The 24,575-nt window shown below is 37.7% G+C and overlaps 1 pseudogene; it reads left to right on the top strand.

The window, feature by feature from the left end:
- The first annotated feature begins 21,744 nt into the window (after positions 1-21,744).
- Positions 21,745-21,907, top strand: LOC111725057 (annotated as a pseudogene).
- The last annotated feature ends 2,668 nt before the right edge of the window (positions 21,908-24,575 follow it).

Below are 24,575 nucleotides of genomic sequence, written 5' to 3'. Positions count from 1 at the left end.
TCATTCATGTATTGGTGGGTAACTGGGTTGTTGGCATGTTTTTGTGATTGTAAATTGTCCTGCTATAAACCTTCAAGTGCAGGTATCCTTTTTATAAAATGACACCTTTTCCTTTGGGTCCATACTCAGTAGTGGGACTGCTGGAACAAAGGGTAGGTCTAGTTTAAGGTCTTTGAGGTACCTCTGTAGAGTTTTTCATAGAGGTTGTACTAGTTTGTAGTTCCACTGGCAGTGTGTAAGAGTTCCTTTCTCTCTGCGTTCACACCAGCATCTGCTGTTTTGGGACTTTTTAATATGAGCCATTCTCATTGGAGTTAGGTGACATCTTAGTGTGGTTTTGATTTATATTTCTCTATTGATAAGAGATGCTGAGCATTTTTCCATGAGTTTTTTGGACATTATGGGGTGAGGTGGTTTATTAGAGGTAGCGTTCATAGGACCGTCCTGGCTGGAGGTGGGAGGGTTTGACTGAAGTGAGCTGAGAGCAGTGTTAGCTCTGTGGTAGATTGCAGGGAGGGGCAACAGAGGATTCCAGTAACCCGCTGGAGAAGGACCACAAAGAAGTGAAGGAGGAGGACTCTATGGAAAGACTCCATGTCATTATCACATTGAAAAAAAAATTTAATATCATTAAATAGTCAGATCATGTATTTTTGACTTGTATAAAGGGTTTGCCAAACCTAGAAAACAAATGTGAAATAATTTTAATTCTAGTTCTGATTCATGGGACATATATACAGAATATTTTTGTAAGACTGTAAATCCTAGCACCTGCTCCAGTGCCTGGCAGAAGCAGGTAACTCATGAAATACACATATTTTGACTTTAATTAGCACATATGACTACTATCGATTTTCCTTGTGTTTTAATTGCTCTGTTAGTTTGTAAATCATGTTTTATATGATTTTAAATTAAAACACCTTACATCCATTAAGCATTAAGTACATTGTTTTTTCTGTGACTTATATTAGGAATTTCCTCCTACCACCATGAAAACAGTTGCAATCATCTATTCCTCTGACAACTTCCTGCCACTCTATTCTATCTCCCTGAATATTCAGTTTTTATGTCTCTTTCTATTTTGAATAGAAGGGTCTGCAGGAAACTTACTTATTTAGCAGAAATAGCATACTTTTACATCTCAAGCTTTGGAAAGAGGCCTCCTTGAAAAATCAAATTACAGGGATGCTGAACTAAGAGTCATCCACTCTCTTATTTGGCCATAGTGTGCTTCTTTGAGACCCTGGAGCTGTGAATATTAGCTCAGTGTGGAGAGGCAGCTACCCAGAAATATTAATGGGTGAGGCTCTATATTAATTCCTAGAGTTTCTAGACGTCTGTATTATTTATTTTCAGCTCAAGTTTTTCACTAGAATGGGTCGAGTAACTAGAATAAGTCTCAAAATATTGGCCAGAGAAGTTCATGAATTAACTGCTTACAAAGTATACTATTGACTGGGCTTGGTGGCTCACACCTGTAATCCTAGTACTCTGGGAGGCCAAGGCAGGCAGATAGCTTGAGCTCATGAGTTCGAGACCAGCCTGAGCAAGAGTGACACCTATCTCTACTAAAAATAGGAAAAACTAGCTGGGCATGGTGGCATATACTCGTAGTAGTCTCAGCCTCTTGGAAGGCTGAGAAAAGAGGATTATTCAAGCTCAAGAGTTTGAAGTTGCTGTGAGCTATGACAACATGGCACTCTACCCATGGCAAAGAGTGAAAATCTATCTCAACCAAAACAAATAAACAAAAAACTAATGCATCCTATGTTTTTTGTTCTTCATTTTCTGTTTCACTGTCTTCCATTGCCATGCTTCATGGGAAAACTCATAGCCTAAAACTAAAACAAAAAACAAAAACTCTCACTCAGATCCTGCCTCAAGATTTTGTTTAGGGTGAATCCAAACCAAAATAAGGTATATAGAGATTTCCCACGTGCATTTTATAATGCACTATTCAACTATAAGTAAAAAAGACTTATATTTGAAATACTAAGGCACATAGGGATGTGGGTGGGACACTAACTGCGTCTCTTACCAGGAGGGAGTGGAATTAGCTGAGTGATACATGTATTATAATACTTAGTGTAGGACCATGTAGCAGTATTGCAATTAAATTATAGCTGGATAGAATAATAATAAAAACATCCATTTCTACCTTAAAGAAACTAGAGCACTTCTCACTGTCAATCATAAACTTACACTTTTACAAGCACCTACTTTATAATTTTCCTATATTTATATTTGATATATTAATGTATTTTTCAGACATTGGTCTCTTTTCCTTGAAATAGATTCCAAGCTAGGTGAACTGTTTTTCTACTCAATTTCTGAACCAAAAATAAAACAGAAATCATAGAATCTCAGAATTGGCAAGGACAATCCTTGTCCTCTCAGAATTTAGAGGACAACTATTTCAACACTTACATCATGCATAAATATCCCATACAAAATGTATAGAACTTTATGCATTATATGAAACTTGCATTTGTGAGAATAGTGCATTTGCAACTATTGTTGCCTATGTACTTTTCATTTCTGTTCCTGATTCCTATAGTATATCTAGAATATTGTGGAATATTCATCAAGAGACATTAAAACAGTCATTGTGGATATTAATACATAAGTGTCAAGAAAATTCAGAGAACTATGTATATGTTATTTTTATTGCTATCAATTATTAATTAAACTATCATTGTAGTGTGCATTTCTGATACCTTTATGTGACTAGTTGAGAGTGGAGCAAGTCTGGAGGAATGTCATATTTATATCTTTTGAATCAAATTCAGTATGGTACAAACACCCATCCCACCTAACTGGTAGAAAAGTCACTCTTAGCCATTAATAGGGCCTCCTCGCATCACTTGAACGCATCAAGTTGGCCCCTGACTCTGCTCTCCCACCCAAGTTAGTAGCTAACAGGACACTCAAAACCAAGCATGAAGGAAGTTTTGATGTAATAACAGGTTTTTTTTTTCTTTTATATACTGAGGCTGTGGAACATATGGTGACTGACAATTCAGATGTCTAGTATTCAATGCTGGCTGTTTCTAAAAGAATTCTTGCTAGAAGTCAGAACTGTTGTATCTAATAACTTCAGATTTGTGGGCCACAGAGCCTCTGACTTCTGCCTCCCCGGGAATTAGACGGGAGTGAGCAGAGGGTCTTCATGCTCCGGAGAACTCCCAAGCTCTCATCAATCTGAGTGTTCCTCCTCTCTGTTTCTGCTGCCTTTCTGTAACTACTATAATCCCCTCCAGGACATTAGACCACAGAACAAAATCCATGAAGGAAGGAACTATATGTGAATCCTGCTTTTGTCTTGGCAGTCCAACCCTTCCTGGGACAAGGTAAAGGACTGGATCCCCGGCTGCAGTGGGTGGCTTGGGGAGGAGGCCTTTGTGCACAGTGTAAAGTGATAATTTACTCACACACTAACTGCTGCCTGTGACAGTCCTGAGGAAGTAGGTCCTGGTGCCGGGGATTTGTTAGGGCGCCTCTCAGGATTGGCAGCTGTAGGAAAAGGAAGAAAGCTGAATCAGACAGAGGGAGAAACTGGACATCTCCAGTGACTCAGCTCTTTCCACTGAGAAGTCTGAAACTTGGGTGTCCCTTTGGAGTCTGGGGGAGAGAACCAGACATTATCGTCCTTCATTGCCCAGTCATTGGATGCAAACTCTCCTTACAAGGCCCGTGTCCTTAGACAAAAAAACTCTGCTCTAGTTTGGAGATTTATTTCCTCTGAATCTCATGTTGAAATTTGCTCCTCGGTGTTAGAGGAGGTGCCTAAAAGGAAGTGTTTGGGTCCTGATGGTGAATCTCTCCTGCATGGTTTGGTGACACCCTCTAAGTTATGAGTGACATTTCCCTCTGTTAGTTTTCATGAGAGCTAATTGTTAAAAAGAACCCTCCTCTGTCACCCTGCGATTTCCCAGGGCCTGCTGCCTTTCACTTCCCAGCATGAGCAGAAGCGTCCTGGGGCCCTCGCCATGAGCCAACCAGATGGATGCTGGCAGTAGACTTCTTGTACAAGCTGTAGAACTATGAGCCAAATTGGCCTCTTTTCTTTATAAATTAGCCTCAGGCGTTCTTTCCTAGCAACACAAACAGGCTAAGGCAAGCTCCTTCCAGTCAGGGACAATTCCTGGGAAGAACTGAGAGCTTAGTCCTCTTGGCAGGTGGCACCACAGGATCTGAGTGGCACAAACTAGTGTCCACTTCTTCATTTTAGTTAATCTACTTCTTCCTTGTAGATTTTGAGCAGCTTCTCCAGGATTCTGGTGGACCTCTTTCCCAGGGGAAATGTCCGGAATGAGAGGTCAGTGGCAGGAAGGATCCCCACAACTGAAGCAGGTCTCAGCGCTGCCACAGAAACAGACCATGTTCCTCTACTTCCCACTCCAGATTCCCCCCACTCTCATCCAGGGCCCTCCTTTTGCAGGTGCCTGACTTGGTGGTAGAATCCAAACTCTCATTCTTGAGAAGTCCAAGTCCTTGTTACATCCTTCGTTGGCTCCTGACTTTGCCATTTGACTTCAAAATTGAGTGAAGGGGGACAAAGAGATGCTTAAACAGTTCACATTGGCACCAAAAAATCACCCTCTCCCCTCCCTGGGTAACAGAACTTTCCCTTCTGCTGATGATCGAAGTCAATTATGCTTACTGGCACGCTGATGCTTGCTCTTCTTCTGGGGCATCAAGATTCCAAAGCGCAAGGGAAGCAGCTGGAACTGCAAGTTCGGGGGGCTGTTTTCTGTTCCCCAGTGTTCTCGAAAGAAGCAGAATTTTTTTTTTTTTTTTTGAGACAGAGCCTCAAGCTGTCCCCCTGGGCAGAGTGCCATGGCATCACAGCTCACAGCAACCTCTAACACCTGGGCTCAAGTGAGTCTCCTGCCTCTGCCTCCCAAGTAGATGGGACCACAAACACCCGCCACAATGCCTGGCTATTTTTTGGTTGCAGCTGTCATTGTTGCTTGGCAGGCCGGGCTGGATTCGAACCCACCACCTTAGGTGTATGTGGCTGGTGCCTTAGCCACTTGAACCACAGGCTCAGAGCCAGAAGCAGAACTTTTAAACTCATAAAGCTTTGTAGAGTTAGGTAGTGAAAAATTTATAAATAATACACATAATGGTGGGTATTTATATAAGTATACATATGAATATATATTGTGTGCCTGTGTATAATAGATTATGTGTAAGATTATATATATATGTCTATAGTTATACATATTTCATAATTCTATTTGCTAATAGGGACCACAAGCAAGACATCCCAGTAGTAATGTTCATACCAAGAACTCAGATTTTAATTTCTGGAAACAAACTTACCATAAAAGGAAGCTCTGCTCTTTCAGAAGTGGCGATTAAAGCTCTGCTCTTTCAGAAGTAGCTGATTATAGAGCTGAGGTGGGGTGTGAATATATAACATCAGCATTAAAACAAATATATAACCAGTTTTTACGTCAGAGAGTGAGCAAATGTTTGAAGGATGACAGAAACACAGCAAAGCACATGGACACTGAGTGCTCTACTCACACTCCTGGTACCAAATGGTGGGTTTTTCCACCCACAGATAGTATCAGGCGTCATGGGCTTAAGGGCTCAGTCCCAGAAGATGTTCCTCATCACAGATGCCCATTGCAAGTGCTGGGTCCCTGGATGTCCACACTTCACCCTGACTTGACTCTGAAGTCAGAATTTTCTATCTACCCCATTCCCTCTCTGCATCCCCTTCCTGTGTCCAATGTTGATAATTTGCTAGAGTATCTCAGATGAATCACAAAAGCATTTTACTTACTATTGGCGATTTACTATGAAGGATATAACTCAGAAAATACCAAACAGAGGAGATGCTTGGGGCAAGGTATGGAAGTGTGGGGTGTGCATGGAGCTCCGCTGCCCTCTCTGATACATTCTCCCAGAAGTTCTGCATGTTGTTCTTCAAATATAGTAGATTATGCAAAAACTATGGTATATGTATAGAGAGAGAGAGGGGGAGAGAGAGAGAGAGAGAGAGAGAGAAATTTTGAATGCTGAAATAAACCTAATGAGATATAAAAAAATGACTTTATATTATTGGTAGGAGTTGAATGTCTCAAGTAATAATACTTTGGCTAAATCAGTATGGTGGGTGCTACTACCGGCTATTTTCTGACAATCAGTTCAGAGAGAAAAAATGGCTAAAGGGCAAAGCACAAATCAACAACAAAGAAACAACCAAGAAATGAACCCTTTATACTCTTGACTTCCTTGAAAAGGAAAATGTATTTTAAAATTACTCAATTTTTTTTTTTTTTTTACTGCTTTCCACTATGTTTCTCTTCTGCAAAACCGCTTTCTTTTTCTTTTTTAAACCATTTTCTTTACAGCTTTCTATGGAAAAGAGGTCTGTAATTTTAGGGTATTTATAGTTGTGAAATATCTTTTCTTTTTGGTCATATTTTTGTTTATTCCCCCACATGAGTCACTGATGTTTCCCAACAGTTCTTGGGAAACGGAGGCCTGTCTCTTGTTAATGTCACAAGTTGTATTTTCCTGGAAATCAACAAGTGAGTAAACCAGAATAAATCCAGCTGAAATGTAATAAACATATCTTTCAAACTAACAGTAATTTCTAATGTTTTATAAGAATATCATATTTGGGGGGTTCTTTTATAGGAGTTTTTATAAATCATACTGAATAAGAAAATTTTCTCAGACTCTTATGATCTCCCCTAGTTAAAAATACAGATTCGGTAAAAGAGATACACATTTTTCATTTCATATTCCCCAAACTCATATTTTATTCACTGTCATTTTTAGGTATTTAGTTCCAGTTTTTTTTTTTCTTTTCCTAGTTCAAGGTCTAAATAATAATACCTGCCACAAACTTGTATCCTCTAGGGGGAATACATATCTTTTGGCAATTTACTTGATATTTAATCTACAATTTTTATTGGCTCGTAAGATTGCTCAAGTTCTTTATTACCGTGTTTCCCCCAAAATAAGACTTACCCAAAAAATAAGCCCTAGAAGGATTTCTATGCATTTGTTAAATATAAGCCCTACCCCAATAGTAAGACCTAGTGATGGGCGTGGCTATGCAGTGTATCTCGCATTTCTGCACGGAGAGGAAGACATCCCCTGAAAATAAGCCCTACTGTGTCTTCTTGAGAAAAAATAAATATAAGACAGTGTCTTATTTTCAGGGAAACATGGTAAATGTAATTCTAAATCTTAATACCTGGTTCCTTACTCTTTCCTTTCCCCCATCTTTTATTTCTCTTGCCTGCTGGGTAAGTTAAGTCCTCTACTTTGTACTAGTGTATTCAGTTGCCTACTTTGAGCTCAGCAGTTCTGGTCTAGCCTAGAGCGTCTGTGGCAAGAGAAGCAGGAAGGAAAAACCCTGGAAGGCAACGACCCTCTGCTCTCCCGAGCGCCATCCTGTAGATCTGTGCTCTACCTTGTGCCTTCTGCTCTATCTTGTCACTTGGTGGCGTGTCATTTAAAAAAGGGCGTGGGCTGAGAGGGAAAAAAATGGTGTAGTGTCTTTGGTAACAACCGGGATGAACTGGAGAAGTACACAAACACCACATGTTCTCAGTATGAAGGTGGAATTAGTGGATTAACAAACACTTAAGTGCATAGGTGGAATTAAAACTCAGAGGAACGTTGGCAGGGTGCGGTGGCTCACACCCACAATCCTAACACTCCGGGAGGCCAAGGCGGGTGGCTCTCTTCAGCTGAGGAGTCTGAGACCAGCCTGAGCAATAGTGAATCCCCATCTCTACTAAAAATAGAAAACACTAGCAGGTGTCATGGCAGGCATCTCTAGTCCCAGCTACTCAGGAGGCTGACATGAGAGGGTTGCTTGAGCCCAATAGTTTGAGGTTGCTGTGAGGTAAGATGACGCCATGGCATTCCATGCAGGGTGACAGAGTGAGACTCTGTCTCAAGACAAACAAACAGCAGAGGAGATCTAGTAGCAGGGAGGTGAAAGGAGGCCTAGGGTAAATTCACGCCTCATGAGTGCAATGTACATATTCTGAGTGAAGGGCACACTTATAGCATCAGTGATTTCAAATGTACAAATGCGAATTATGTAACCAAAATGTGTGTAAACACCACCACCATACCTCTGAAAAAAGTGTGTGCGGGGAGAACCCATATAGGAAAAAAAGATGATAGTTTTATCAGGAAGAGAAAACAGTGGAAAAATGGTCTGTCTTGTTTACCTGATAAAGTTGCACGGTAATCATTTGGGGAATAACTGAGCTAGGAAGGAATTGGGATTTTCTGGCAGGCAGCGCTATTCTGGAGGTGAGCCAGTGTCCTCCCGGGATTCTTGGTTCACTGCTGCATCGGAGGACCCTTGCTGAGAATACTTCACTGTATAGGCTCAGTGACTCAATGACCTTAATTTGATTTATTTTAAAATATAAAATTGTTTCTTTATAAACTATCTAGAATGCATGCATTATATTTCTAATAATTTTTCTTTTACAATTTTGCCTTTTCTTAAAAATGTTGATACCCCCGTCCACTGGTAGTAAACTACATCATACTGAAACTTGGAGTGTGTGAGTCGGGGAGTTTTTGCATCAGAGGGAAGGTGAGGGAAGGTGATGAAAAGGGATAGGAAGCCCTGACTACAATGTCGGCTGATTTTCTCTAAGTCTACGTAGTAAGCCTAAAAGACAGATAAGATTCTCCTTCTTCGCAGAATAGAAGATGAGTTCTGAGAGGTGAAGTCTCATGGTCAGTGTGCGTTTGCTCTTTCCTCTGCTTGAATTTCCCTCTCAGTTCCCCTGGCTGACACTTTTTCATTCATTTTTCAAGTTCCAGTTCAAATGTCACACCTTCTTTAATTTATTAAAATAATTTTACTTTCTCCCTGAGCACAAAACACCCCTTATGACATTATTATTATTTTTTTTTTCTGCATGCATTACTTCTGATTTTTTGTGCGTATGTGAGTTCCAAGGGAGAATTAAACTTGTCTGTCCTCTTTACTGTTGGGTCCCCAACTCCTAGCCCTGTGCATCCTGTAAATATACTTGGATTAATGAATACACCTAGGCTGTCCCAGTTTAGGAGGCAGCAGAAACTCTCTGGGGAGTGGCGGGGCCGCTATCTCAATAGGCCTATACTAGTTGCTCTAAAGTTCTTTTTTTTAAACCACACAAACCCTGGAAGCCAGATTCTGAACAGTTTGGGGACAATACCTTTGACCCATTGATGCATCTGAGATGTGTCTGCTTTTGCCTTGCAAATAAATGATTCTTAGTAAAATCCTGACTGCCTGCTCAAGGCATGGCTTAAGGAACAATGTTTAATATTTGTGATCTTGTATAATCTTTTAGTATTGTTGCCAATTAACATATACAGAACATCGAGAGTATTTTTATGGAAGATTATGGTTAAAAGGTACAGTTGGTGGCCACAGAATTCCTTTTGGAGACACGAATTTACCCAATAAGGAAGGAGCTGGCATTTTGATTTCACTGCAACTGCAATGAAAACTAATGCAGAACCACGATGCCCCTGTCCATTTAATCACTTATCATATTTTCCACTTGAATGGAGATGGTTGGAGCAGAAATAAAGTTTCCCAGAAGAGTTTCCCTCGTGCTCTCCTTTACCATACTCTACAGATACCCAGATCCCTTTTTCACTAATAGGACTTAGAATGAACTCAAGACTGCCTCTTGATACCATATTTCCATGTGTCTGTAAAGGTGTTTTCCCTCATTTGGGGGTTAGACCAAGGAGTACAGAGAGCAAAACGTGTTCTCTAATATTCCTTACTTTATGCCAACTCACTTTCATATTTCTCTCTTTCCGATCATAAGCTTCTTTGGCAACATTGCCTCACATATGGCTTTTCTTTATTGTGAAGTCTGTAAATATATAAACCTTTCCTGCTCTGGGAAAACTGTCTTTCCATTATGCCTGGCTCAACTTTCCAAACAATATTTTATTATTTCTGTTAGTTGAATGAAGTAAAAACTGAGTCTTCAGAGATCTGAGAAGGACACGGTGTGCAGTGAGTCAGATCGCACCTGCCAGCTGACAGGGAGACTGTGCTGAGGGGTGGACCAGGCACCTGTCGGTCAGCGCCATAGTGGCCACTAGGGATAGAGTGACCGCAACACAGTTTAAGGTAAAAAAAGGATGCAGAAGAATTTTTGGATTCTTTTTCTTATTTAAAAACTTCTTCTTTGCTATTGTTTTCTTCCCATGCATATGCTCTGATTTCATAACTAATTAACAAGTTGTTCATCTCATTTTCATTTTTATATGGGACCAAATTATTTTTTATATCCCTCAGAAATATCTTTCCAGAATTTCATTAGCTCTGGATGAGATATCTCTAGTTTGGCCAATACCCCTGTTTGATTACTTAGTTTTTTATTTTCTTTTGATCTTGACATATAAATATCATTTTAATCCAAATGAAATTTTCTATTATAATGTATCCTTTCATAAAGTCTAAGAAATAGTTACTTTTCTCTCATATATTTTGGTGATGTTGGATAAAATGATACATTTCTTCTATTTGTGAGCTTTTAAAAAATCCATCCATTGGGTGGTGCCTGTGGCTCAAGGAGTGGGGCACCAGCCCCATATGCCAGAGGTGGTGGGTTCAAATCCACTCTGGCCAAAAACTTCAAAAAAAAAAAAAATAATCCATCCTTAGTGTATTACTCATGTCATTTTACTTAAACTGCTTTCCAATGTCGTATTTTTCTCTCTGCCACAGAAAATTAAAGTTTGGCTTTCTAGACAGCAGTGGTGAAAATTAGAATTCCTTTTCTTTTTTTTGAAGTTTTTGTTGGGGTCAAGTTTGAACCTGCCACCTCCAATATATGAATATATGGGGCTGCTGCCCTACTCCTTTGGGCCATAGGCGCCACCCAAAATTACAACTCTTTTTATCATTATCATGCACTCATAAATTAAAAGATAAAATTTATTGTTAAAACTCTGTTTTGACATCTGTTATTATAAGTTGAAAGGAAAATATTTTTATATATTATAAAGCAACTATATACACAATTATCTCTCATTCTTTTTTAAAGATAATATTAATTCAATTGTGATTTGATATATTCTGACCAAATGCATTCTATTAGAACCTCACAAAGTCTGTCTTTATTATATTTCTTAAGAGATGGTCTGTCTGTAAAGGTTTTAGAATTAATGTTTTCATTTCACAAATTGTGTTGGAGTTTTATGAAATTATTTTCTCTTAATGAAATTTTTAAAAATCTGTCCCCTTCCCTTAAAAAGTTGGAAATAATGACCTTATTTTAAAAATATACATTCATTAAATAATAATTTAATTAAATAATTAAATTTAGTTCATTAAATAATAATTTTCTGTTGGAAAACAGAAAAATTATCAGGAAGAGGATAAAATAGCCGCTGATCAGAGCTACATATTATATTACACTTTTATATCAGGAATGTCTTTTCTCCTCTTTTAAAATAAAAAAATCATAGCATATTTAACTTCCAAGAAAACTCAGTAGAATGTTTATAGTTGACCACCTCCCTACATTGACCACCTCCTTAAGTTGACCTAATTTTCATGGACGGGACGTGCACCACATATCGCTACAGGAGGCTTAGTTACTTATTTGTATCTGTTTCTGAAGTCTCTTGGGTAGTCAATTTACACAGGTTCTGCTGTATTAAAAATGTGATGAATTCATACAATGTTAACAAGAAATTTGATAGTGGTATATCCAATAGCATGGAGACTCTTGAAAGTTTTATACTAAGGGAAAAGTTTCTTAGACATAAAAAGCTACATTATCTATGATTCTACTTATATTCTAGAAAAGGCCAAGTTACAGGGATAGAAGTAAGGTTAGTAGCTGTCAAGAATTGAGGTTTGAAGAAGGGGGTTAGCTATAACGGGGCACAAGGGAACTTCCTAGAGTGACGAAAATATCTTGATCTGTTATACACATTTGTCAAAACTCATTGATCTATATGCTAAAAATTTATTAATTTTACTGTTTATAAAGTATATCTCAATGAACCTGACTGAAGTAAGTCATGTTTGTTCATGGAAGAGTTAAATGGACTTCTTCATAGATGTTTCCAGAAAACACATTTTCTTAGTTAACTATCTCATCAAATCAAATAAGCTTTCTTTACAATTACAAAATAGCATTTTGAGCAAAGTGAGTTTTCTGTTAAATCTACAAATTAACTTTTAGCGCTAAAAATGACAACAATTGGGAAGGGCAGAGGAAAGAGTATTGGCTCACATGACCTAAATCTTTATCTTTTATAACTCAGAGTCAGTAGGCAATTTTTAAATCAAGAAATAGGATTGCGAGACTCTTATTCAAAGTGTTCATATTATTCAAGCATTAGAAAGGTAAAACCTAAAGTGGCTTAAAATGCTATGTTCAGGGACAAGATTTAGAGATGGGACGATTGGGCAAAAGACTATTGCTTATTGTAACATTTGTTTTATTTGATTGTCTAACCATGTGTGTATATTGCTTTGGCAAGCAATATATTGTATTTAAAAAATTACAGCATCTTATTAGTTGAGTTTAATCAGCTGGGTCCTTCATGTCTATTTTCTACTGTTTTCTTTCTGGATTTCTGTCTAAGAGGCTCACACAGATGGCCTTTGTCAATAGACTCCCTTCATCTCAAGCCTATGATGATATGAAGGAAGAGAAGAGAGGGAGGCAAGCCAGCTCCCTCCAGCAAGATGTATGGGAATAGCTATGCCCCTTCACTGAATGTCACTGGTCCTCTCAAGGTGGCTTGGTCTTGCTTTCCCTATTTGTTTAGGCCTAATAATTTTAACATGCCCTGTGCTTAGTTCCAGAGACTACACTATCTTTTGTAGCCTCTATACCTTTGTATTATAATTACTCACTTTATTAAATCTTTCTTGAATTATACTAATGGGAGGGTACCATTTCCAGCTGGGTTCCTGACTCATATACCAGCTAAATATAGCAGTCTTAGAAAATGAAAAATAAAGAAAATAAAGTAAAGGATATTAAAAAGAGTATAACAAGCAAAATAAAATTAGATTCATGAATTAACAAGTATAACTGATGCCCGTGACATTGCTTTCATAATAAGGGTAGGCAATAATTCATTTCGTCATGTGGTCTGCATTTTTCTTTGTCCATGCTTCCAAAAGTAACTACAGGAGACCAGGGTCCATTGTGGTTTCATGAAATGAACCAGGAGGTGTATATTGCTGTGATTTCTGCCTCTAGGGTGTCCTACTCCTTAATCTTCTCTTCCCCACATGTATCAAATGTCATTTTGCTTTGCATTTGCACTGGATACCCTTCATCTTTATTTTACCTGCTCCTTTATGCCAATATTCTATTTTATTGGAATTTTCTCTCTCTCAAAGTGTGCAAATGGTATTGATAAAGTTAGGTATGACCTCCCAACCCCCCCACAGCAACCTATTAGGAAAATAGGGCCAGATGGTTTCTAGAATAACAATAATAAAAATAGTGGCATTGTAAGTAGACTAGTCTCATTCCCCCCCAAATTCATTTATTGAAGTTCTAACATTGGGGAATCTGATGATGTTTAAAGATGAAGTTATTCAGAAGTAGTTAGATTTTGATTAGGGATTGAAAGTGAACTCCTCATGATGAAATTGCTGACCTTATACTTGTTAAGGAGATTTTTCTTTCTCTATACACCCCAAAAGAAAAGGTCATATTAGCACACAGCAACCTGGTGGCCATCTGTAAGGCTCAGAGGACTCTTACTGAGAACCATATCTGCTCACACCTTGATCTTGGACTTCACAGCCTCCAGACCTGTGAGAAATAAATGTTTGTTGTTTAAGCCACCCATTCTAAGGTATTTTGTTATAGTAGCCTAAGCTACAATAAGTATTTTCACTAAAAAATCTGATAGCCTATGAGGTTTTTATTTTATATTTGTATATATTCCACTTTTTTGTCTTTAGGTGCAGAAGGTTGAATTAATTATATTCAATATATGTTACTATCATCCCTCTGCAAGACCCTTCTCTTGTTTTATGCATTTATTTATTCCCTTTAACTGTATTCCCCTCTCTTTTTGCTCCCCATAGAAAACATATGGTATATCTTCTATTGCTGTTTTGATCAATTGTACCATCATAAAGGTGGAAGCAAATTTTTACACATTTATTCATAAAATTTCTGAACATTTGATGTTAATGCAAGAGGCCTAAATATAGAACTTTCCATAACAATTTTTCCATATAAAGTTATCATGACTAAGCATACTACTTTTCCAAACTGTTTCCTCTTCTCCTGCTCCATTTATTCTGTTGTTTGAAAGGCCATGATGAAATGGAATGAAAAAGGATAACATTAAAAAAATTGACATATGACTATCATAGCACATGACCAAATGCAATTTCTAAACATCATATTAAGGGTTTTTGAACTGTGTGCATATTCTTATTGCCCTATTTCACTTTTAACTCACCTGAGAGGATTGTCCAGATGTTACACTTGGAAACCCAATGTAGTTACAAAACTCTTTAGGTATTTATGGCTAACATGAAAGACAATAGTGGTATATACTCACAGAACATTTTAACAGTATTGTAATAAAACTTGAACTTCAGGGACCCTCCCTTGCAAGGGGTTCTTACAAAGTGCTATGCCCCTTAATTATATATTTATATTTTATATACAAAATATAAACTATAAAATATAACTATGTATTTATAGTTTATATACAGAAGATGCCAAAAAAGTATATTCATTTTAATAAAAGAAAAAATATACTAATACTGTCATACTTAATATATACCAGTAACAAAAGATAAATACAAGTCACCTTCGACATCTTTTGTAATTGCAGAAATCCCCAAACATGCTTGAGTATTATAAATTTAATGCAGTTATTTCCTTTCTTAATGCATGTATACATTTTTTTGGTACCCTCTGTGCATGTGTGTGTGTGTGTGTGTGTGTGTATTTCTTGAAGAACTTCCTCTTGTATCTCAAATGTATATTTTTCAGGATTATAATATCTAATTACCTAGATATACCTGAGTCTGCTTTCTGCAACTAGTTCAAATAAGATCACATGGTATAGACTATTCTGTCATGTCAGGTATAGATATAAGTTTTAGCTTCAAAGAGAAGATAGTACAAATGAATAACCAAGACTTGTAACCTGTGTAAAATTGCTTCAATTCTTTCTTTAAAACACAGAAAAGAAAAATCAAATATTTCCCTCTATGGTCTTAGTATTGATGACAGATTAAACATGAGAGTTTAAATGTACGAATAACTGACCTACCATAAATCTGCAATGAACATCATATACTTTCTGTGCAGAGCAAGTACCATTATTCATTATGGCCTGTTGAATGTTACTTGGCACTCACTATTTAACAATTACATTTTATTAAATAGGGGGCTCCCTCCCCCATTTAAATAATGCACAGGCAATTATATATATATGTACAATAGTATAATATATATGTATAATATATGATGGTCTACATGTGGCATTCTTGTGGCATTTTTATGACATTAGTTATAAATGTATACTGAATATCTATACTGAATATCTACTTCTTAGCAATAAAATTCAATAACTCATAGCAAAGTTTTAACTCAAATAAAAAAATCATCTTCTAAATGTAAAGAATGGAAAACAAAATTTAAATGTGAAGATTACAAACACTTAAAAACGACACATGTGCACAAATAATGTTGTTTCTAAACTTTTCTGAACTTGAGAGAAAATGAGAACATACAGAGCCAAGGAATATTTTCAAGTGGGGATACTTAGTAGAATATATGCTATGAAGTACTTTAAATCTTTTCAACTTTTAAATGTTCAACCATAAACACAACTATTGTAGCAAATAAAGCATTAGCCAAATAACTGATAATGGAAAATATATTTATTGCATAAATTTTATGCCCATAAACTTGACAGTCATTTTTATAGTTCAGGTTCTCATCCTAGCTTTCCAGCAGGGCTATCTGGAAGAAGAAATAAGCTCACATCTTTCCAATGTCAGAACCCCAGCCAAAATTTGCAAAATATCTGGGAAGAGCTCTGGCTAACCTGAGTGACCATTCATCCTTGAAATAACAGTGGCCAGGAGTCGAATGCTATAATTGTCAACTATTGGGCTGCGTCTTCACTCTTTATACCAATTTCTGTGTACAGAGAGGAGAATTCACGAACAAAAAAAGTTTCCTTTTAATCATGTGGTTAAAGGGACAGGAGGAACAGTGTCTTAAAAGAGGTATCTCTTGTTTTCTGTTAAATTCTTTTGGATTTTCTTGAAAATATATTGAGACTCTAAATGTATTAACTGTATGTTTTTATACAGGAGGTAATCTTAAAGTTAACCCACTTGTACATGAATTTTATAATTGATGCCACGAGAGTGTGAGCAGCAACACTTTAGAACAAAATTTGCTTTATTCACAGGACCTTGACTTTTCTACGACATTAGGCTCTTAAAATTCTGACCATATGGAGAATTAAGGCGTAAATAGAGGTATAGCAAAGACAGAGAGAATGACATCTTGTTCGTAGAAATGCCTCTAGTAATAAAGAGGGTCAAGAAGGATTTCTGTAAATTGGATTAAAATGTTATTAAGGATCATGTATGCTAGAAAATCTTAATGTAAATACATTAAAAATGTTTTTTTTCCCTTGGCTTGGTGCCCGTAGCACAGTGGTTACGGCACCAACCATGTACCTGGAGGCTGGCAGGTTTGAACTCGGCCCAGGCCAGCTAAACAACAATGACAACTGCAACAAAAAAAAGCTGGGTGTTGTGGCAGGCACCTGTAGTCCCAGCTACTTGGGAGGCTGAGGCAAGAGAAAAGCTTAAGCCCAGGAGTTTGAGGTTGCTGTGAGCTGTGACACCATAGCACTCTACCAAGTGAGACCTTATCTCAAAAAAAAAAAAAAAAGAAGTTTTTTCCCTTAAAAATGTAAGTGATTTATGTAAACAGCTATGTTTTCTCAGCACTTCTGTTTATCAGAGGAGCCAACATAGACCTTCTACTTACTGCTGAAGGTGAATCAATTTTGACTTTCTCAAGAGAATAATCCTGGAAGATTACATAGGGCTCTAAGGACAAATAGTTCTTTAAAACCATGTTATATTAAACATCTGTGATTTCTTGCCTCAATTTTATGTATTCTTATTTAACTAGCAGGGATTTCCCTCAAGTCTCAAGTATGCTAGTTACTCCATTGTTTGCTGCCAGCCAGGAGGGTGATTTAGGAGGTATATTCCATGTGTGGAACTGGACTCATGCCTTTCAATGTCCCCGGCAGTGAAAGGACACCAGCTTAGCGTAGGAATTGGGAAGTCTAATTGATGGGGACATTTTTTAGGGTCCTGGGGTCATCCGGCTATGGTAAGAAAACAGCTCGCATAACTAGAAGGGTTTCCTTATTGACCCTAAGGGTATCATGTATATCCATTCCTTTGTAATTTGTTCACTCATCATTTCCTTTCTGATTCTGTTTAAACTTACCCTGTCCATCTTTCAATCTCAACGTAAGGTCTATTTCCCATAAATTCCTTCCAGATGCTTTCCTGGAATGTTGTCCACGGATAGATTAAAGTATTCACTGTATCTCTTGAATTATTAAATTAGATGCTAAATTTAGACCATTCATTCATTTCACTCTTTTATTTTTCAAGGCCATTGTGTTCCAGGCATTGTTCTGAATGTTGGAGATAGATCTAATCATTGGTATCTATCATAGTGATTGATTCATAGACAGCGAACACCTCCTGAATGAATAAAAAATTAATATGTAGTTTTCCCCCATGGATTTGCTTTCTGAAGTTTTCATATACACTGTCAAACATGGTTGGCAAATATCACATGGAACATTCTGGAAATAAACAATGCACCAGTTTTAAATCACATGCCATTCTGAGTATCAAGATGAAATCCTGCTCCTCACCTGGGTTATGAATCACCTCTATGTCCAGTGTATCCATGCTGTACACACCACCTACCTCTTAGTGACTCAATAGCTCTCTCGCTTATTGGCCCACGGTCAGGATATCGTCACAGTGCTTGTGTTCGAGTAACCCTTACTTCACTTAATAATAGTCCAAAGAGAGCAATGACGCTGGCAATTCAGATATGTCAAAAACACAGTCATAAAATGCCTTGTTTTAGTGAAAAGATAAAAGTGCTTGACTTAATAATAAAAAAAAAGCATGCTGAAGTTGCCAAAATCTAGTAAGAATGAATGTTATTTGTGAAAATCTGAAGAAGCAGAAGGAAATGGGTGCTAGTTGGTCTGTCCCACTTCAAACTGAAGAAGCCACAGCAACAGTGAGTGATAAGTGTGTTGTCAAGGTGAAAAAGACGTTCAATTTGTAGTAGAAAGGTGTAAAAAGGAAGCACGTTTTGCTTGATGGCTGTTGAGTATGACACTCTCTGAGGTTTGCGGAAGCCACTGGGTGTCTTGGAGTGTATAAGTGGAGAATACTCCAGAAAAATGAGGAAAGGCATACACATAGGAAGAGCACTCACTGCGATAGGGGAACAAAAATTGTGTATGAATGCAAAGTGTGTAGAAAGTCCACAAACCATGTTCTTACTAAATTCTATTTTTTTTTTTCAGTTTTGGCCAGGGCTGGGCTTGAACCCACCACCCCCCGTATATGGGGCCGGTGCCCTCCTCCTTGAGCCACAGATGCTACCCCGTTATTACTAAACTCTGATATAAGGAACTTACACCAACACATGGTACAGGTACAAGGGATTTTGTGAGAAAACTCAAGGCCAGATAATACTATATTTATGAGCTATGGGAACAAGTTACTTTTACCAGATGGAAATAGTGTTTTAATTTCTTGAAAATAATTAAAAAAATTCAAACCTTGCCTCTGCAAACCGTGTAGAGAAGATTACGTACAACTCTTCACTTTCATCCCTTGACATTTCTGTCAAGTAAACTGCTTAAAAATCACTGAGTGTTCTTTGTTTACTAGGGATTCTTCTTAGTTATTTTCTAAAATAAGTACTTCTGTAATGTGAATTTCTCTATATATCTATATTTCTCAAATGATAGAAGTTCTGTGCTCACAGTGTCAGTAGCGCCACACGTGAGGCTGTCTGGTCTTTCCTCCTAACCAGGCCTCATGCAATGGCTGGGAGTGTAAGGTCTGGAGTCCCACTGCCTTGCTCTAAACTCTGAATCCAGCACTTCTGAAATGTGATTGAGAGGAAGGTCTTCCTTTTTCCTATTTGAGCCTCAATTTCCAAATCTATGTCGCAGAGAAAATGATTGCTCCTGGCAGGTAATAAACCACTTCGTAGCTAAGACGTGGTATCATAGGCATCGGTGTGAACCTTTAACAAAGGACCTGAAAATAAAACAGCTGAGGGCAAAGTCTGATGCACTTGATTGACTAGAGCGGCTTATGCTCTTTCACCCAATAATATACCTAGGAGGAGAAATTGTAATGCAGTGAATGTTGATGTAAGTGAACGGCTTTGAAAGTCACACTTCAAAATTTAGCTTTTGATTTAGGAGAATGTTAGCTGCTCTCACCAAGAACCCCTGCGTAAGATGAATTTATTTATTTATTTCTCACATAATGGTCCAAGGCAAGTGTTTCTTGGTGGCAGGAACGGCTTTATTCATGCTGTCACAGAGGGACTCACCCTGACGAAAACTCTGATGAGGTTTCTAAGGACAGTGCGGCGGTCTTATCCCAGTGAACAGTAATGGATGATGATTTGGGGGATTTTCACTGGCTGGGCCTGGATATAGCACACAGCACTTCACTCCATCACATGGGCACTCCATAATAGAAGGGATGCTGAAAAATAGTGTCTAATTTTGTGCCTTCAAAGAAGAGAATGAAGTTTTCTGTTGCTGTTTTGTTTTAATGGACAGAAAGCAGTTTCTGCTACAATTTACCCCTCTATCCATAATACCTTAATTGGTAGCCTTGGCCCCGTATTTAAAGCAGACTCCTCCTTTCTTCAGTTGAGACAATCCGATTACATGACTGTATCCGTTTCAAAGTCCAGAATATCTCGAGGATGTTCAGCCCCATTTATCAAGACCAGTTGTGTGTTCTTGTGTTTTAATTCCTATTAACTAAAAGATATAATACACTAGTGAAATGGTACATACTGGACATAATAACACTCATTCTGAAAATGGATGCATGGGAAAGCCATGGCGGGCACTCTCACAAAGCAGTTATGGAGTCTTTCTGGGAAGACATTTTTCAGATCTTTCTATAATGGTGGTGTACAAAATTTCAGGATTAGATCTTGAGTCTACACCCTGGAAGGAGTCCTTGTGCATCGATCTCTGTGAAGTCTGTTGCTGCCCCCCTTGGTGCATCTTCCTCGTGTATTTTCTCCCGTAGACACCTTTGAAGGGGCATTGGGAAATATTCTTCTCCAGGGAAACTGCATAGCTTTCAAAGTCCAATTTTTAACAGCTTAATTGTAGTATAATTAAACAAAATATAATTAATTGTATTGTATTATAGTACAATTAATACACAAAACCTGTACTTTCTGATTTTTAAAAAAATTTTAAAATTAACACAAATATTGTATATGTCTTGTGTACAATATGTTCTTTTGAGATATACATACTTTGTGGAATGGTTCAATTAGCTAAGTACCACACTACACTTCACATACACAACTGCACATATTTAATGTAGACGATTTGATGAGTCTGCATACACCACTGATACCATCTCCACAATCTAGTAATAAAGATACTCATTATTTACCAGTTTTCTTGTGTTCCTTCATGTGTTTTTGTTTGTTTGTTCGGTTTGTTGTCTTGGTAGTAAGAATAATTGGCACGAGATCTACTCTCTTAAACGTGTAAGTGCGTGATATGATATTGTTGACTATGGGCCCTGTGATATCAAATAGGTATTTAGAACTTATTTATTTTTCATAAGTGAAACTGTATACCCATTGAGTGGCAATTCTCCATTCCCTTCTCCCCCAGCCCCTTGCAACTACCTTTCCACAGTGGTTCTGTGAGTCTGACTGTCTTAGGTGCCTCACATAATCGGAATCACTCAGGTGCCTCACATAATCGGAATCACTCAGAGTTAGCTCTCTGTGGCTGGCCTGTTGTACTGGGTACAATATCCTCCAGGTTCATCAGTATTATCACCAATGGTACAATGAGTCTTTACTATCATTCTGAAAGTAGACGTTAGTAAAAATAAAACCAAAGGGATGAAGACCCTGAAGAGTACATACTAAGCTAAATCTTAATATTTATGAAGTAAAATTGCCCCAAATATTTCTGTCATCATTATCACTGGGTGATTGCATATTAGCCAAGTATTTCCAACAAGAAATTATTCCTAGCAAAGGATCAGCAGCCACCTGGCAAGCAATATGCTTAGTACTGGAGCTAATTCAGTGCACATGAATCACACATGCATCTAATCTCTTGGTGTGAAAATAACAGAATTATCCTCTACTCCATGTAATTGAGCTTCTGTTTAGGTTGAAGGACAGCGATCAGAAACTCTGATCCATCCTCACTCCCACTTACCCTTCGTGTGAGTTTGTACGTCTGGTCAACATGCTCCTAATACAGCTAGATACATGTTTCTACTCCACAGAGGTAGAATAGAGCTAGTCTTACGATTTTATAAATTATATTTTTGAAAGTGTGAGTCCATGGCATAGTAGCAATTAAGACCAGGAGGTAAAGAGTAAGAATGCACAGGTCACATATGATGGGACAACTGCTTCTCAGCCTTTTGGCTAAGATCAAAGGTAGTATCTGTTCTTACCAGTTTCACTTACGATAGGACGACAGGTGTAATCTTAGTGGTGGGCACATGTACAGCTATGTCTGAAGCTTTACAAAAGCCATCCATGTAAACAAACATGGTCTCTTAATACTTGGAAATAACAAAAAGAAAAAAAAAGATTAAATATGGACATTACTTTTTACATATGTAATAGCTAAACTATTTCATTGCCAGTGAGAAGGATCAGAAATACTGTTTTACTTGGCAGAGTTTACTAGAAATTACAAGATAACCTTAAAAAGAGGAGCAAAGGTCCAGTGACAGCTCAACTGTGCGTTACTGGGATGGAGGAAAGTACTGGGAGAATTGTTACTGGAAACCAACTGGGACAAGTGAGACTGTGCGTGTCACAGACATCACAGTGAAGATAATGTAGATGATCTAGTAATTCTGTTTTTCTTCAACTTCATTGTTTTTCCATTAGAATGAAATAAAAATTGGAGAAATCTAAGGCTTTTCTGTACACAGTTTAAAGAACAGGGCAGATAGTTGTTGATAAATGTTGCCTCGCTGTCAGGAAGAACAGAAATCTTGAAATCACCCCATGGGCTTAATTTTAAAATGAATATAAGTGGCATTGAGTGCTTTTTATTGTTCTGTTTATGTTGGCAGAGCGAGTCCAGGTCCTCCTATACCGCACTGTAAATAAACAGCGCGTCACCAGCTTCAGACTCCCTGTGATGGATGGCAGGCCTCACTCAGCCCTCAATTGTCTCATTATCCAAGTTCTGTTGGGTCATTAAGCAAACATTAGAAATGTGGCTACTTGCTCTCCCTTGAATAAAATTACTCACGTGGAACTCTTGGCTCCAGAAAGACTCAGTAACTGAAACCCTTTACAAAACAATATATGTATAGCATTAATTTTACTGTATATTTATCAGTATTTTGATTTTATTGCAAGAGCTGTATGGTTAAGCATATAAAATCTTCTTTTTCTTCTTTGCTTTTTTTCTTAAAGCCTGCTAATATATAATATATATTTTTTGCGTTTTTTTTTTTCTTGGCTGGGGCTGGGTTTGAAGCCACCACCTCCAGCATATGGGGCTGGCGCCCTACTTCTTTGAGCCACAGGCACCACCCAAGCCTACTAATATTTTAGTATTGCATGCAACATTTGAATTCTGGCTAATGTCCATAGCAGAGGGGGAATATTAGTATATTCCAAGATTGGGTTTTTATCATTCTCTTCCTATTGGTAATTGTTAACTGTAGTTAAGAGGCTCTATCTTAGTCACAGAATATTTCAGAGGAAATTAAGGTTTTCAATTTTATAGATTCTACATTTCATAAAAATGCTGCCAGTCTTCCTGAATGCAGAATTAATGTGTTTACTTCTTGTGCTTCTTATGTGGCTATGAGGCTTGGGTCTGGTCTCCAGCCATTCATGTGTTTGTGTGTTTTTAGGGAAATATTAACGTTAGAGAAATCAGAACTAAAAAGGTCATATTATACTTAGAGAATTGTTTGGTCATTTCACCTCATTTTGGAAGAAAAATGGATGTTTTTATACATTTTAATATATTCAGGTTCTTGCTGGGACATCGAATCATAAAATTCAAGGTAAGAAAATGCCGTCGTGTCCCTTTTCTGCAAACCAAAACATGATTTTACACTACGGAGATTTTAAATAAATGATCCAGCCTTTGCTACATACATCACAGGGGAGGCACCAGCCTTGTAAGTCTCACAGCGGGCATTTTCATTCTCCCATCCCTCCCCCCACTGCCACTACCTGGAGTTTAGGAAGACTTCTTTCAGCCCTGACAATCAATTAATAAATTGACCAATCAACACACGTTATTTATGGAGCATCCTCTTTGTGTAAAATACTGGGACAGACATTATAAGACAAAAGTACAGAAGCAAGATACAGTAACTATCCGCACTAAACTTCTAGTCGGAAATAAAGCATAATCAATCAATTAAAACTTAACATGTTAATGCCAGCTCAATACTGACAGCATGCTGCCTAATATTTTAATATTGACAGTGTAAGCCATGTACTTTCAAAGTTATGCTTTCCCAATTTTCCTGTTTTCTGTACTAATTTCTATGGAACTGCTATGTTTGAAATGTGATGGCAGAGATAGGAGATGTCATACTTCTTTCTAGAATAAATGGAGTCAGATAAATATCTACATTTTACACCCTAGCTGCTGCCTATCAGGCTGCAGGAACCAAGGTGATTCAACCTGCACAGTTGGCTTCTTGAAGGGTATCACACTCAGGAAACTTAATTGCTTTGTAGACTAAACTGAACATTTAAAACTTTTGAGATGGTTTGACCCTAACAAGAAAAGACTTGTTGTTCAGTTGTCTCAGTAATTGTACAAAATATCTCTATTCTGTAGTTACTGAAATGCCATATTTTTTGAGTTGAAGTGTATGTGAAAACATGTCTTTTCTGCAGCTCCAGTTTGACAGTCTAAATTCATCAGATTAAACTGGAGAGTATTGTGTATTCTAGAATTTGATGTCCTCCTCCAGTCCTATGGCTGAGCCTATAAACTCTAAAATCTATCACTGACTTAATATGTAGGAATGTTCCTAGTGTAACCTCTTATTTCTGGACAGTTAGTAAATGCACTGTAACATCACCCAACTGGCTAGAATAGATCTCTATAAAATAAACCATCATGGGTAAGAGTGGAAATGTATTCGGGAAACTTCATGAGGTGGTTTTCTGTGAGTTTTACCTTTACTATTTTTCTTCTGAGGTTTGTCACTACATCCAAAAAAGAGGAAGAGACATGAAGAA

This window comes from Otolemur garnettii, unplaced genomic scaffold, assembly GCF_000181295.1.
Source record: "Otolemur garnettii isolate 467f Iridium unplaced genomic scaffold, OtoGar3 scaffold00030, whole genome shotgun sequence".
NCBI lineage: Eukaryota > Metazoa > Chordata > Mammalia > Primates > Galagidae > Otolemur > Otolemur garnettii.
Note: the sequence above shows the minus strand (reverse complement) of the source record. Positions and strands in the feature narration are given on the sequence as shown.